At 42.2% G+C, this 17329-nt stretch overlaps 1 long non-coding RNA gene across 1 annotated transcript in view; it reads left to right on the top strand.

Annotated features, from left to right (window-relative positions):
- Positions 1-16837, top strand: part of LOC144826218 (uncharacterized) — a 351176-nt gene extending 334339 nt beyond the window's left edge. The window contains exon 4 of the long non-coding RNA XR_013609714.1: positions 16482-16837. This is a non-coding gene — a long non-coding RNA (uncharacterized LOC144826218). The remainder of the gene's footprint in view (positions 1-16481) is intronic.
- Positions 16838-17329: the final 492 nt, after the last annotated feature.

Genomic DNA, 17329 nt, shown 5'->3' with positions numbered 1-17329 from the left:
CATCCGTCCATGTCTCAGTGATAAAAGCTATTTGGATATTTCTATCCAAAATAAGCTCCGCACACTCAACGCTGTGCTTAACCAGGGATCTGGCGTTCATAAGGAGACAGTTTGTAGCGCGGTCTCCTTGCCTGTCATTAGACATGTGAGGGGTGGTGAAGGCCCTAGTTTTGGCCCCAATGATCTGTGGAAGCGTAACTTTGCAGACAGGACAGCATTGCGTGAGTTCCTGAGGCTTGCTATCTGGTGCCATCGTAATGCAGCTGTGATTATTACCTACCCCCCGCAGCCTTAGTAGCTGTGCTCGATTGTAAGTGACCTTAATAATCGGGTCTAGGGGGGTCCGACCAGGGGTAGTGGCGCTGAGCGTGGGCCCGGCGCAGACGGGCGCAGATGGGCTTGCCTTTGGCGCGCCTTCGGTATAGACAGTCTAATGCTGTCTAACAATGATGTCTGTACTGGGCTGGCTAGGTATCTGGCGGTGTTCTCTGCTGTGATCTCTGTTGCATTCATGGCAGTTAATTGCAAATGTGTGAATGGGACCATTCATCCCTGGCCACGAGTACGTCTCTTTTAATTATAATATAGTTTTAGAGATATCCTGATGTATCGGACCCTCTCCAAAATGTGCTTTGTGTATCAAAGCTACTCTACGTTTCCTGTTTGGAATCACTCTATCCCCCACTGCAGGAATTCAAGCGAAAGGAACGGAGTTTGTGTCAATTATGTATGAGTATTTGAGTGGATAGTTTTTAGGTAACGCTGCACCGCTGCCTTTGCTTGTGGCATTGACAGCTAGCATTATTTTGCCGTCTATTTTTGTTTTTGAATGAGTGATTGCAGGTACGGAAGCCGTTTTCACAGCTGCCTTCGCGGCTTCATCAGCCAGTGAACTCCCTGCAACGTAAACACTATCACGTTGATGACTCAGTGTATGTATCATGTGAGCATTTTGTAGTTCTTGTCGTAACTGAACTACTTGTTCCCAAAGCAACCCATGCCTGATTGTGCCACCTTTTGCATCCTTGAAACCGTTTTCAATCCAGTTCTTCAAGTATTCATTGTAAGATTGAACACAGTAATATGAATTGCACACTGGGAGTGTGGGCAATTTGCGATCAGTATTTTCAAGCTCCATCTTTAATGCTTGTAGTTCAGCTCGCTGAGCTGTACAATCTACTACAGATTGGGTGTTAGTGATCATTGGGCGGAATTTGCCATCTCGCCAGCGACCTTTAACGATCGCGGACCCAGCACTATAAGCTTGTTTACCCCCCAATAGTGGGCTGTGCTGATCCGTCTGTATAAATTATACATTCATACTGCTCAAGAGGCAGCATCTCAGTAGGCAGAGGACATTCTTGTTCATATTGTAGAAATTCTTGTGTTTTCAAGTAAGGGTCGAAAACGTATTCAACGTCTGTTGCAGCAAGATAATTAACCCATTGTATTCATCTCGGATGTAAAGCTTTTCTATTCGGAATGCTCGCTTTCGTCACTGCCTGTAAGGCAGGTACAGGAGTAACAACCATTAGGTGCTTACCCTGTGTGAGGGCTCTCTCTTTTGCTACTGCAGTTTGAACAGCTGTCAGAATTTTTTCTGTAGAAGTGAATTTCATTTCAGCTTGTGTGTACAAGTGAGATTTATAAGCTATTGATACTTTTTCTCCTTCATTAAAGGTTAAGTACGTGAATCCGCATCTTCCTGGGATGATTCGGATCACTAAGTTGCGTACGTTTACGCGTGTTTGCAAATGTTTTGTTGCCAACATGTCCATTTGGACTGAACGCAAAATTTCGGTGTGTTCTTGTGTCCAATTAACTGTTTTGAAATCTGGTTTGAATAATTCGTAGAGAGGTTTAACCCTTTCAGCGTAATTTAGAATGCAAGTTCTTCCAAAATGTAGGAAACCTAGAATCGACTGTAAGTTTTTCAGTGTTTTTGGAGGTTGGAGCAGCGCACATTTCTCTAGAAAGATTGCTGCCAGGCTTTTGACTTCACTTGATAACACATATCCTAGGAAAACGACATTTAAGTGGGCAATTCTCGATTTCTGGAAATTGAATTTATACCCTTTAGAGGCGAATCCCAAAATAATAGCGTTCAGTCTGTTCAAGTGCCTATCCAAGTCATTGTCTGTTAGATAGATGTCATGGACATATGATAATGCCTCATCATCATAGGTTTGGAGTAACTCTGTTACTCTGGCTAAAAATACCCCTGGACTATTCTTGAATCCTTGAGGGAGACGACAGAATTGACCCTGTGTCCCCATGATTGAGAAGGTGGTAAAATACCTACTTTTATGTGCAATGTTTTGACAGAAGAAACTGTTAGAAATATCTAATGTGGTTTTATTTTTTTTACGTACAATGTTATTCATTAGTGCTGCAGTGTGTGCATTTTGTACTGGGAAAGTTTTGCAACAAGAATTTAAATGTCTGTAATCCAAAACTAGACGATATATATTGTCTGGTTTGGAGAAAGGAAACAAAGGATTGTTCATGGATGAGGTGCATGTTTCAATCACCACTTGGTATTCAAGTTGATCTAATATCTCCCTGACCTGTTTTTTAGCTTCTTGTTTAACTGGGTACTGTCTTTGTGCAGTTGGTTGATTTATTAACTGGATTTTATGGTGAGGAGAATCCTCATCCCATCCTACATGATTTTTATATAATGCAGGAGCCTGGGCTACTGCCCATTTCCTGGCATACGTGTATTTCAAATGAATTGAAATAGGGTTGGAGAAAGCTGGCATAATGAGGTTTTTGCCATGTGGGCACTCCCTGACAAATTCAGGTGGCCAGTCTTGTTCAGCTAAAAGAATGTAATAACCCTGAAAGAGCTTCTCCCAAAAGAGTGCTCTTATTTTTTTAGTTATCTCCATCCGGAGTGCTACTTCATATAACTTATGTGGGACACTAACCCTGGTATTTGCAGTTTCAACTTGGATGTACTCATTCAAGTCCACTGTCTCCAGATGATCCTTCAAGTTCTTGAGAGCTATGGTGACTTCTACTGCGCTGACGAACATTGTTTGAGCCCATTCCCCGTTCTTGAGTTGTGACCCGCAAGATCCTCGGCATGTCTGATTTTTAGACCTGCTACATTCTTTTTGGTGAATTGAGTTTTCTTATTTATTGGAATGTGTTGTTCGTCTTTGAACTTCACGCGCTCTTCCTTTTGTTCTGATCGTCCTCTTCTTTCAGATTTCTGTGAGGAATTCTGAAAGGTACGAGAGGAACGTGTATCAGTATCTTGATATCTATCAGGTTTTCTCAAGTTATCCCTATTTCTGAAGTTATACCACCTTTCAGAGGGCTCCTTTTATTTTATTTTTTAGGAGTTTTATATAGCGCGGGCCAGACCCGAGGGTATTGGAGCGCTTCACAACAGGATGTGGAGAAGTCAAATACAGAGTAAAAGAGCATAATACAAGCAAACATAAGTGTTCGGAGAGTACACATGAGTTGAGGGCTGAGGTGTACCGCTGAGGAATAGGGATCAAGGGATCGGAGGTCGTCGTTGAGTTAGAGGTGTATTCTTACTGACGTGTCAAAGTTTTATCCTGAGAAATTCTCCTAGAGGTGGAGACCCCATGCGATAGGATGGGGAGAGGGGATGAGGTAGGTTGAGGGTGCGTGAGGTCCGGTGTCTGTCAGGTTAGAGTTTGTGATTGGGTTTGGGAAGGCACGGTTAAGGTAGTGGGCTTTTAGGGGGCTTTTGAACTTTAGAAAGGAGGGGGTAGTTCTGATGTCCACGGGGATGGTGTTCCAGATGTTTTGAGCATTGCCTGCAAAAGAGCGTGCTGCGTTTTTTTGTTTACGTGTTTTCAGGGGGATGAGAAGGAGGAAGTTGGAGCTTCTGAGACTACTAGAATGGCCAGCTTTCTTGAGTTTAAACGCTAGGTATTCTGGTTTCCCCGTGTTTAAGGCTTTGTGTGTCAGGCATTTCCACTGGGAGCCATTTTAGGTCTCTGAGTGCCGGAGATATGTTGTAAAAAATTTTTACTCCGCAGACCATTCTGGCCGCTGCATTGAGGGTGGTTTTTAGGGGTGCTAGGTGGGAGAAAGGAGTACCGGAGAGGATTGCGTCCCGTAGTACAGTCTAGATAACACCAGAGATTGGGTGGTTTGTTTAAGGCCCGTATGTGGAATTTAGGGTTTGATTTTGTTCAGTACCTTCAGATTGAGGAAGGTGCTTTTAGCGGAGTTCTTGATGTGGTTAGTCATGGATAATTTGTGGTCAAGGGTGATGCCCAGTGATTTTACCGAGTTTGTCAGGGTGAGATACCCATTGAGTGCATCAATGGCTTTCAGGCAATCCGTCATTTGCAGGTATTCTTTCTTGTTGGAGATGAGGAGGATCTCGGTTTTTCCTTGATTGAGTTCAAGGTGGTTCGATGATAGCCACTCTTGGACTTCTTTGAGAGTATTGTTGAGTCTTAGAATGTCGTTGAGGGAGGAGGATTCCAGGTATTTCTGGGTGTCATCTGCGTATAGATGGAAGAGGATGTTGGCTTTTTTCAGAATGGTGGTGAGGGGTACCATGTATACTTTGAACAGTTGAGGGGAGAGAACGGATCCTTGGGGGACGCCTCTGTTCTTGGGAAAAAGGTCAGATGTAAGGGATTTGATTTTGACTCTCTGGGAGCGATTCCGGAAGAAGGAGGAGAACCGTTGAATAACCTGTTCATCTGCACCTACCCACTCTTTGAGAGCCTTGATAAGAAGACTATGATCTACCGTGTCGAAGGCTGCTGACAAGTCAAGGAGGATAAGCAGACAGCAATGGTCTGACTCAAGGGAGTTGCGGATGTCGTCCACAATGTCAAGGATTGCGGTTTCGGTGCTACAACCTTTTCTAAAACCTGATTGGTGCTTGTCTAGTAGGTTGTTTGTGTCAATATGTTTGTTCAGTTGCCAGAGCATGCATTTTTCACTTTTGAGGAGACCTACCTCGGGATTGAGAACGCTTCTCTTTAGAAGTTTGTTTAGTGTTCTCCCACTTCTTTTTGGGAGGAGTAGGAGTGTTTTTAATAAAGACCTTTTCAGGACTTTCAGTCAGTTGTGGTTTCACTGGTTTACCACCCAAACTGTCTCTTCCTAGTTCTTCCTAGTATTTTTCAATTATTCTGGCCAGTTCATATGGTTGCTCAGTTACATCAAATTCTCTCAACTTTTGGCGGATCGCCATGGATGCTGCTTCACCTTTAATATTTAGCTAATATTATTGTTGAGACCTGTTTGACATCTTTCAGTAGTTTCATACCCAGATTTAAAGCAGGTTCTGCCCTGTATTTATTTTGAATCTGTTTCAGGATGTCTGGTATTACCGCCATAGACGGAACACCATGTGTTTTGGTGTAGATTGCAGCAAGACTGTACCACAAGTGTCGCAGTCCTCCAAGTGTGGTGCAATACGCATTGGTAAACAGATTGTTAGAATCCTATGTTTTTCATGAGGGGTAGTATCAGGAAATACTACTTCGATTTGAGTAATTTTTTTAGCTATTCAGAATGGAATTTGTTCCCGTTTTGCGGGTAATTTGCCAATGACTGATTGTATAGTCTGTGGTGTTATTTTATTTGTGTTCTCCTGATAAGGGGTGTTTTGTGGAATCCTTATTTCTGTTTGGACAGTAAAGGTCCGCATGACATATTGAACCAAGTGTCTGTGGATTTTAATTAGCTCTTTTGTTTGAACGAATAGTTCTGCATCTGTCATATTTTCAATGGCAGGATGTGGCGTATAGCTGGTTAATATCGGCCATGTTGCTCCTGGTCTACCTAGTGGACAGAGCCTGGTAATGTGATGTGTATGTTTAATGGGTGCCTTTAAACCAGAGTGCATGCTCTTGGTATGTTAGTGGAATTTCAGCATCCTAGAAAGGAATGTATTTGCTGGAGCTTCATCTTCTTTGTAGAAGTGAAACACTTTTGTTCTTGGATTTGCTTCAGGGAAGACTATCCATGAATAGAATACCTCTGTCTGTTGATATTCGTGTGCCTCTATCACAAAAACTACCCTGCCACCTCTAGATGATAGGCCATTTCCTATAAGTTTCATAGTGATGGCTTCCTTAAAGTTTTGGGAATGCTTATAGCATCCGCGTCTATCCGCGTCTATCTCTTGGAGACCTGTAAAGTTTAATGCTTGTACGACATTTCTGCCTGTAGCTTCACCATTCTCGGTGTCACTATCCGGCATTTTTGTTTGATGAAAGTTTGCAGAGCAAGCTTCAAAGAAACAAAGATAAGATGCACAATACTTTGGAACACTGTATCCTTCAACGTTGAAAAACCCAAAACTAATACATAGGATTTTCGTCCTACTCAGCTATGGCGCATATTTATCGGGAAAAGGGGGTCTCTGAGAAAAGCATGACCTCAAATGTGTTCACCATATTACCCTCTGCCCAACCATCCAGTGCCCTATGAAATTGACCCACAAAATCTCCCCCGGACTGGTAAGACAGTTTTCTAATGCCTCTGAATCTCAACCTGCACTCTTGCGGGGTGAAGTTTCTCTCTTGAAAAGGGTCTCCTTCATGGTGGGATACCTCAGCCTGTCTGCTCCATCTAGGGCCAGTAGAGCATCCCTCCCATCACAGCCCCCCCCCCAATTCTCCTTAGGGATCCTGTGCACTGTGCACTGTGGACCTTTCCTTCAGCACTGGACATGGTACTTTCACCGTCACCATTCCTGTCAGACTCCTCCAGCTGCTTAGCCTACAAGGCCAGCTTCCTGATACTCTGCTCCTGTGCCAGTCTCTTTTTGGCAACAGTACTCTCAGCCTCAGCTCTTCTCATCTCTTCTAAGGTTCGCTCAACCTCCTCCTTCTCCTCTCCGAACTTAGCCAGCCTTCTGCTTCTTCCCTCCCTCCTATCCTCTAACTCCTTTGCTTTGGGGACATACCTCCAGATGATATGCTGCCCCTTGCCCTGGAGGGAACCTTTATTTTATTGGCTCCCATGCACACAGGCAGTCCCAGATTCTCCAGTGAATACAGTTTCACATCCTCATCTATTATCATCTCCCCATTCTTAGGGGTCACAGCTGTATTCCAGGCTTCCAACCAGGCCATTAGTGCCTTTTGCAGCTCCACCTTCTTGGTGAAGCACTTCCTGGAAAACCTAAACCCCTGGTATAAATCCAAAATGGCAATTAATGAGAGTAGGAAAAAAAATGCCAAAGGGTATCAGAGACAAATGATTCAATTTGGTCTAGATGTGGAGAGTAGTGTACACCAAATTACTGAAAGTCACTGCACAAACACAAGTCCAATTGTCAATGCTGATCACCAATGTTAGAAATTGGGTTTCTAATTGGCAGAGGTTTGGACCCTGTATAAGTAGGGAGCACAATCCTAGTCAGGGTACGTCAGATACACAACCTATGCCTTAACCTGTGCTCACCCTCCGGTAGCTTGGGCCTAGCTCAAGAGGCAATGTGAAAGTATTTGTGCAACACTTTGATTACAGTAGCACAGTGAAAACACTGCAAAAAGGCTTCACACCCATTTAAAACAATAGAGACTATTTATCTGAGTACAACAAGACCAAAACAACAGAAACCCAATAAGTAGATATGAATTTTTAAAGAATAAACTGCAATATTGTGCTTCATAGTCAATAGCGCTAAAATGTTACTTGAAGTCACGCAAGACCAGGGTAAACCTAAAGTTTCTGGACAACTGCAATGGAAGGCAAGCCAGCTATAGGACCCACGCAGGGCCCTCTGAAAAAGAAAATTGGATGGGGCAAGCATTAGCATCGAAAACTTGATGCATCAGTCCCAATTCACACATTAGGACGATCCGTCTAAGTCAATCCTTTGAAGTGAAACCTAGCAGTCGAGTACCGGGAAGTCATCATACTCATTACAATCGAGGTGCTGCATCGCTGTCGAGCCTCGCTTGGAGGTTTTCGGGATGTCTTGGGATCATCGCTGCTTCAGCGGCAAAGGGCACACCGTTAGTTCCAATTAGCAAAAAGCCGTCACTGCATTGCTTTTTGCAGGAAAACAGCTGTAGAATGCACTTTTAAGCCCCAGGAATGGATTGGCACCTCTTGGTACGGCAGGACTCAAAGTTATCACATTCCAGCAGCTGAAGCAAAGATGAAGGAACACTTTGATGGCCCAGAGACTTTAAGAACAGGGTGCACGCCAATAGAGAAACTTGGGTTCAAGAATGTTCAGAGCAGGTCTAGTTCTTCTTATTTTCATGCAAGAAGCAGCAGGCAGGATGCCAAGATTGCAAAGCAGTTATCAATGTGCCAATCCCTCCTACAGCACAGCAATCAACAAGCAGCAGACCAACACAGCAAAGCAGATAGCAAAGTGGCAGTCACTCCTGCAACACAGCAGCTCTTCTTCTTGCAAGAATGCCCTTGGTTCCAGCAAAGTTCTGATTTGGTGGTCCGGTACTTATACCCAGTTGTGCCTATGAAGTGAGGGAGACTTCAAAGAGGCCGTTGAAGATTACAAGGTCCCTATTGTACCTGCTCTGGCTCCAGACTCACTGTAGGGGGTATGCAGCTCTTTGTGGGGTCAGCTACAGACCTATTCAGACACAGGTGTCAGCTCCTCCTTCCCAATCTACCTCAGGAAGGCTCATCAACATGGAGATGGACCATTCAGGACACAAATGTCACACCCCAGCTGCCTTTGTGTGACGACCGTCTCCAATGCACAAGGCCCAGGTGTCATCCAACCCAAATGTGTATTCAGAAACAGCAGAGTCACAGAATGGTTAAATTAAGGAAATCCACCTTTCTAAAAGTGGCATTTTCATACTTACAATTTAAGATCCAACATAGGCTGTGATTTTAAATTGTGAGTCGGGAGACTCCAACTCTCTATCTCCTCCTAATTGGAAATTTCACTTAAAAGATGTTTTAAGACAATCCCAATTTTGACCTATGGGAGAGATAGCCCTAGCAGTAGTGAAGAACAAATGTAGCAGTTTTTTACTAGCAGGACGTGTAAAACTCAAACATACATGTCCTACCTTTAAAATACATTGCACCCTGTCCATAGGGCTACCTAGGGTCTATCTTAGGGGTGATGTATGTCCAATAGAAGGGAAGATTTGGGTTTGGCAAGTAGGTTAATTTGCCAGGTCGAAATGGCAGTTCAAACTGAACACACAGGCAGGCCTGAGACATGTTTAAAGGGCTACTGATGTGGGTGGCACAATCAGTGTTGCGGGGCCACTAGTGGCAATTCATTTAAATGGCCCTGAGCACATATAGTGCTCTTTACTGGGGACTTATAAGTAAATTAAATATTGCAATTGTGGATAACCCAATGTTACCAAATTTTAGGGAAAGAGTGCATGCACTTTAGCGCTGGCTAGCATTCGTAAAGTGCCCAGAGTCCTAAAGCCAACAAACACATGGTCAGAAAAAGAAGAGGAGGAAGGTAAAACATTTGGGGGGTAACCCTAAAGATAGGGCCAGGTCCAACAGGAATGTACGGAGAATATTATGATGCAATAGCTTGTTTTCCATAATCCTGTGATCTGGTTCTTTCTGCATCTATTGCTTGGTATTGAAAGCTAGTGAGCCTGTTTAACTGATCCCAGGAGGGGGACAGTTCACTTGATTTCCTTAAAGTAGCTGAAAGAATGTTTGTAGTGGAAATGGAAACTTCTTTGCCTCGTTCCTGCCATGAGAGTGCACCTGCTGTCTCATGTCTATTACCAGGCCAATACATGATTACTAGTACACCCTCAGGAAGAAAAATGTTTATCTAGCATGCTTTGCATTACCACATTTCATGGAAGAGATTCTGACATATGCTCTCTCCGAATAAGACCCACCAAAAGGCAAATACCTCACTGCAGATTCCCTCCCAAAAGACTCTGTTTCTGAGGGACTCCTGAAAAAATAGGCATTGGGGTGTAAAGCTTTTCTTTACCATCCAGGTGAGACTATAGTGTACCAATAGTAAACAAAGATGTATCTGTCTCTGCTACAAAAGGTGACTTCATTAGGGAATCTCAGTATGGGGGTATACTGCTGTTCTTTTTTTTTGAGTGACCTCTTTGGTCATTCAAATGATAGGTTGGATTATTCCCAACAATTCCTGTATACATTGTCTGTAGAAGCACTCCATTTACTGAGCGTAGGAAGCCACTCTAAGACTGACTTTATCTTAGGCTCATCCATACTAATGCTTTCTTTAGACATTTCAAGCACTAAATAGGATATGCTCAATGCTTTAAAGCAGGGGTTCCAACCGGTCGATTGTGAGCTACCGGTAGCTCGTAGAGACCCTGTGAGTAGCTTGCGCTGCTTGGTGCCTTAGTGTTGTTTGGGCTATGTAGGCTGTTTTCAGGATCCGTTGCCGGCCCTCACCCAAATCAGCTTCTCAGCTTGGCTTGAGCTTAACTGGGGCGGGTTGGGCTGAAGAGGATGCAGGGTCCAACACTAGGTACGAATTTCCATTTCCATTTCGTCCTCACCAGTTGTACATTTCCAGTTGGGTTGGGAATCTCATGGCCAGCTCACCCTACCTCCAGCTACTATGCAATGCTGAGATGCTGTTGATGTCATGTCTGTAACCCAGGACACAAACCTCCCTAGGCTGTCACCACCACTGGCCCTCTTATATCAGGGGTGGGGCCGTGGCTTAGCCATGGGTGCCTTGGTGCCCAGTACTTCATCTCTTTAAGTAAAGGGTCACAGCTTTTCTGGCCTTAAACAGCAGAGTGTTATTCTTCAGGGTAGGGGAATATACTTTTCAGGGGAACAGTCTGTTATCTTTAAAATGGCTACACTTAATATCTTGCATTGTCTGGTTCAGGTTATTAATGGTATGTGTTTGAAAAATACACATCATTTCCTTCCACGCAATTAGGTGAAGTTTTTGAAAAACTAGGTCAAATCACGCAAAATGCAAATATGCTATTTAGCGCTATAGTAACTTATTCTGGGGGGTATATTTAGAAATCTTTCCCACGGCACAGCAAGCCACCATGCTGTGCAAAGGTAAAGAGCAGGAATGCACCATATGTACCATTATATGACACATTCCTATCCATTCCCTGCACTGGCACACAAACTGCTGCCTAGTGCCAACACAGGCACACCTATGCTGTAGTGCAAGGGTGCCTGCATTCCAGACAGACTTTTTTTGTGCAGGAAGAGGCCCATTCTGCTACAAAAACAATCCTCTGAGGCATTTTCCTCTTTCTTTGTGTGCTGCAGAATGCAGAACACATTTAAAAAGTGAAAAACGACGACCATTAAAGGTATTTCTCCTTGTTATGCCTCACCTGGGGTGGTGTAGAATTTTGAAGCATTCCCAGGTCCACCACTAATAGTAAATCTGAGAATGTGCCCAAATCTGTGGGTGGATGCTTGGTAACACCCATGCTGCACTCATGGAACGCCTCCCTGGGTCAGAGTAATGCAACACAGTGATTTGCAATGCCTTGCCTTCATATATCTATGAGGCCATTGAAGACCACACAGGGTGGCTATGTGTGGCCTCATACATGTTGTACAGTGCACATTCAAATTATGCATTTCAAGATGCTGTCATGTGTGATAATGAAGAAAGGGCAGGCATTGTGTTGCAGTATTTTTAGCGCGTACTAACCCAATGTGTTGCCCTGAAGCACTTACCTACGTGGGCAGCAAGCTGTGCCATGTAGGGTCTGTGGCTGAAAGTGTTTTCCTTGGTTTGTGCTCCTATGTGGAAAGTTTTTCCAAGGCTTGTCTGATGAACACCAAGGTGTGCTTACTTATTTATTATCTGATAAAATAATAAATGTTATCATATTATGGGACACACCGTATAGCATTGTGGTAAATGATGAGGTGTGAGAAATATATGCAGTTACAGTTTGATTTTTCAGTCTGCTGAGAGCTTTGAACAACTCTTTATAGCTCCCATTTCTTGTGATTGTAGTAGTCTACAAGCAGCCTCATCTGGTTACTGTCGAGGTCAGAAATTCACAGTTCGCTGAAGAGGGGAACCGTGCTTGGTCCCAGGTTTTCTGGTTTCATGTTGTAAAGTTCACCAACAGGGTATCTCCTTCTCCCTAGATGGTGTGGCCACTTTTAGGGCTTCATTGAGTGGATTGTGACCTGTGGCCTACTGAAGATTAGACACAAGCAGAGCACTGGGGCATTTTAGAGCAGCAGTGCTCAACGACCTGGCTCTTCGCAACAGGGCCAGTCAAAGAACTGTTCATCAAGTATATTGGGATAATCAGATAACATTATTCCCTGCCTCCGTCAGCTGTTTGCAAGATATGGATGGAGTATACATATGACATAGGTTGCACCTCACCCATTGAAGTCATGTTTGGACTTCCAGGACATCTTGTATATTGTAATTGTTGCTTTCAAGTTACATATCAAAAAAAGAGCATGTACTAACTACTTTGAATGAATTTGGGAAATCTTTACGTACGTGTGAACATCTTGGTGACTCAAAAATGTAGGTGAAGGCAGGCATTTACGAGGGTAATCCCAAGAGAATGGAGAATTAGTATTCTTTAGGCAGGTGATATTGGTTTGAAATGTGAGTGTTCCCAGTCACCATAAGCCTGAGGTCACAAAGTTATGTCACACAATTTGCACCTGCAATGGAATATTAATATCTGGAGTCGTTTTGAAAGCTTGTCTTAATTCCAAAAAGTCCAATGTTTGCTACAAATGTAGGAGTACCCAATAGAAATGATTTGCAAAACCTTCACCTTTGTGACTTGGGTGCTTGGTGAGGTACAATTAAGTCCTCTTCCTATTTACAGAAGTCGACTAAAGTACATACAAGAACAAAACTATGCTTTGGTCATAATGAATCAAATCTCAGCTTATTTGTGAAACATAGCTAAGGTGAGTTAGTTATCTCACTTCCAGCGGTGCTGTTTAATGGTCTGCAATACAACATTATTAAAGGTGTCCACGTGGTATTCTTGCCTGTTATGGATTGGATGTTGACTTCATCATCATTTTTAGTCATGCTTACAGCCTTAACAACTAATCATGGATGAAGAGCCAGGTCCCTTCAAACAGGCAAAGAGTAAGACTTACTACTTCCATCAAGAGTGAGAGAACGATTTTTTATTTACACAAATTAAAGACAACTGTGTTTGTTTAATCTGTGGAGCAAAAGTTGCAGTGGGATAAAAGGGCAATGTTGAGAGGCATTTTTCAACAAAGCACATGCATTTTGAGAGGAAGTTCCCTAAAGGTAGCAACCTAAGGTCACAAAATATAAACAAACTGAAATCTTCATTGCAGACACAGCAATCTTTTTTTACAAAGCCAACGAAGAAGGCCACTGCGGCAACTGAAGCATCCTTCATAGTTACTCATCACTTGATCAAGCACAAATCAACGTTTTCAAATAGAGCCATTGTGAAGGAAGCAATGCTTCTATGGCAGAGTCCTTATTCAAAGACTTTACAAATTGCCCTAAAATTATATCTGCCATTTCAGATGTGCAGTTAGGGTCAATCACTAAGGCAATAATGGTATCTGCATTATCTGCCAACATTATAGAGCAGTTAGAGCGGGATTAAAAGACATGCAAATATTTCTCTCTTTAGTGTGATAAATCTGCTGATGCAAGCGATATTGCACACTTGGCAATGTTCGTTGGAATGGTTTGGAAGATTTCACTGATAAAGAGGAATTTTGAACTCTGTTGCCTCTGAAAACCACAACCAGAGGACCTGACATCCACAATGAAGTAAAAAACTGTTTTGTCAAGCAAAATGTCCCATTGAAAAAGTTAGTGGAGTGTGCGCCAACAATGATAGGGCGTCATTCTGGATTCATTACCATTTTTAAAGCAGATCCAGATTTCCCGCCTTTATTGAACTACCATTGCATTATACATCAACAGACAATATGTGCCTAGTTGATGGGGTTTGATCATGTGATGACTCCTATTGTTAAAATTGTTAATTCAATGTGTGCATAGGCAAAGCAGCACCAAACCTTCAAATTGTTCCTTGAAGAACTATCAGCCGAGTATGGGGACATTTTACTGCATACTTAAATCCAATGGCTTATCAGGGGAAAAATACTGCAAAGATTCCTCTCGCTCTTGCCCTAAGTCAAACCCTTTATGGAGTCTAGAAATGAAGATACCTAACCTAACAGCATGTACAGAAAAGAAAGATGCAGTACTTTCCCTCTGTGCTCCAAATCCTTTCAGAAAACAAAGCTGAGACTGAGCTCCTGGACATAGAAAAATACAGGAGCCTTCTCAGGAGGCTTAATCAAGAGTTCAGTGATAGATCTAGTGATTTTGAACAACTGGAGCCCTGTGTGATATTCACTTCGAACGCCTTCATGGACGTGGATGTTAGTGACATTTCAGAAAAGAATTTGTGTGCTTCTGGACCTTGACTCTGCCACAATGGAAATGGAGATTGTCGCACTTCAAAATGACATTGATTTGAAATCAAGGCACTCTTGTGGATGCTGAAAAGTTTGAGAACATCCACACAGCTGCATTGAAATTTCTTCCCTGTTTGGCTCTACCTATCTTTGTGAATCAGCATTTTCCGATATGAACTTCGTAAAATCTAAGTTTCGCACATGTCTGACTGATGAACATTTAAATGACTCCATAAGAGTTGCCCTCTCCAGCTACACCCCAGATTACAAGTGATTAGTGGACACCATGCAGTGTCAAGTCTCTCACTGGAATGATTTGTATTCATTCGCAATCAATACTTGTTCAGAGACAGTTCCTGGTGAAATACCATATCTAGGCGTCTGTTTCATTCCCGACACCAAGATTAAAGTCGCTGTAGAGAAGAACCTTCAGCCCCATACAAAGTTTTTTTTTAGTAGTTGAACAAAAACAAAGGAATGTGTACTGCATGCCTGTTTTACAAACACAATAAAAAGTAGCTGGACAGAAGAATCTTCAGCACCTTTCCAAATGTCTATTTGCTGCACAGGAACATAGCATTCATCTAGTCTCCAGTCATTCATGTATGCTGGAGGCCTGGTTTATTGAGATCAAGGTAAACATATTACTATACAGAAGGATCTTCAGCATCTTTCAGAAGTCCTTTTGTTAGTAACAGTTAGCAGTTGAACACGTACAAAGCAATGTGTACTGCAGGCCTGAGTTTCAGACACCAAGAAAAAAGAATCTTCAGCACTTTTCCAAATGTTTATTTGCTGCTCAAGATAAGAACAAATTAGTGTTTTACTGGAAGCCTGGTTTATTGACATCCAGAAAAAAGATAGCTATAGAGAAGAATCTTCAGCATATTTCAAAGTTCTTTTTAGTTGAACAAGAACAAAGCAACGTGTACTGCAGTCCTGGTTACTGACACTCTAAAAAAGTAAAGGGAACAAAGAGAATACAACTGTGCACATGACTGGTGCCATAAAAACCTCAAAGTCAAAACTGAACTTTCAGGAGAATACAGAGTGGAGGACAACATTGGTACTTTTCTAAACAAAGCTGAAGTTCAGCTATTCTGGCAATTGAAAAAGCTACAGTAGAAGAGTCCATCTGCCATTGTGATTCAGGAAAGCTTTGCACCGGCTGACTGCCACAACCCGTGACTACTTCACTACTATAATGACTTCTTCGGAACTGCCCCCCCCGCCAGGCTACCAGATTACACAGTAGTAGAGGTCATCATACAGTTTCACATTGAAGGTAAGATTGCTTTTCCTGTATGTTTGTTAATTGAGCTGCATTACAATGATTATTTCAGTGACAGCTATTCATTGAAAGGTGTTGATTTTGAAGCTATTAATTGAAAGGTCTTGAAGCTTCTTGACCACACAAATCCAAAGTCATTTCGTTTAGTGTTTCTAGGGAACTCTTAAGTATTTTGTTCAAACCACAGTACGGGCTCTGAAGAAATTTAGGCTTAAAGTCAATGAAACTGGGCGTGGAGGGTCTCTCAGAAAAATGCGCGAGGTGCTTGGGGTTTAGTAGCTTACGACGATTTTCACTGACCAGCATTAGCTCTCCCTACACAAAAGGTTGGAGACCCCTGCCTTAGCAGATGCATACACCACATTGAGAGTAAGTCTAACATATGTGTTTATACGGCAGTCAATATTATAGAACAGTCGAGATAGAGCATGAATGTGAGGTGATTTGAATGTCAGCAATCAAGATATAAGTGTAAACTATATATAACATAACAGCAGCACATTGTCTTTCATCAACAAAAATGATGCCCTTCATAGAGCACACACGTTTGTAGTTTTGCTGAAAGGTAAAAGACAAATACTACCATTGTAAGGAAATATTACCCTATTGGTGATTATGGCTACAATTACCAAAGAAAGGAAAAAAAACTAAGGAATGTTTAGGCATGTGTTGTGAGAAAAGGAACATTGATAACACTTGTACGAAACAGCAAGATAGAGTGTAATAACATATGTGTTTTGAAATCTGTTATATGCAACTATGACTGTTTTTATTTAACTCATGTATTTGAAATATGTTCTTATCATTTATTTTATAGATAATACCTTGTTTTTGAGATTGTTTCCTGAAGAAAGTGGCATAAACCAGCTAGTGACCACCAAAACGCTGCATCGACAACTTGCTAATTGTATGAAATATTGTGTACTAAGTTTTTGTATAGTATATTGATGTGATAAGAATCGTTAATATTGATATATTTATGTAACAACAAGACATGACAGTTCTTGTATCACTGGGATTTATGTAGTTTCTTGATATGGAAAAGTGTGCAATAATATATTGCTAATAGACGAGGTCTCTTTCTTAGGATGTGACAAGGGTTTTTAAATTTTGAAGTGTATTTTATGGTATTGAATCTTATGAAATGTTAGATAGCTTCTGTGAAATCAATAAATGGAGATATTGAAACTTATATGATTACATAAGAGGATAGTTGTTTTTACACAAGCAGGTTTCATTGTATGAGTGTATGGGTTATGAATGTTGAGTAAATTTAGTCTTGGGGCATAACAGAATCGATGTACATGAGGTCATTGATAGGATATACAAGAGGGACCTACCATCGTTGCTAGGTCTTTTAAATCTATCGTTTTGTTTGAAGGGGTACTCTATTTTGATTTTTTGGGAAAAGGAAGCTAGTGCATCTCTTTTCCGACATGGAGGAGATGAGTAACCACTCTAAGAAGCTGTATCTGGGGGCGACTGCTCAGCATCTTAGGCTCCTTGTCTGTGACAGTTATGGCCTCAACGCAATGAAAACAGTTCAGCCGATCCTCAGGTCAACACACTGAGAAAGAGGCAAACACACCCCACAGAAAACAGCCAATTGCTTGTCAGGGTCTGAAGAAAGCTGTCACCCTAGCGCACTCCCAGCCAATGGTGGAG

Source organism: Lissotriton helveticus, chromosome 3_2 (assembly GCF_964261635.1).
Source record: "Lissotriton helveticus chromosome 3_2, aLisHel1.1, whole genome shotgun sequence".
Classification (NCBI taxonomy): Eukaryota; Metazoa; Chordata; class Amphibia; order Caudata; family Salamandridae; genus Lissotriton; species Lissotriton helveticus.
The sequence above is the reverse complement of the archived record's forward strand: the minus strand, read 5'-3'. Positions and strand labels throughout refer to the sequence as shown.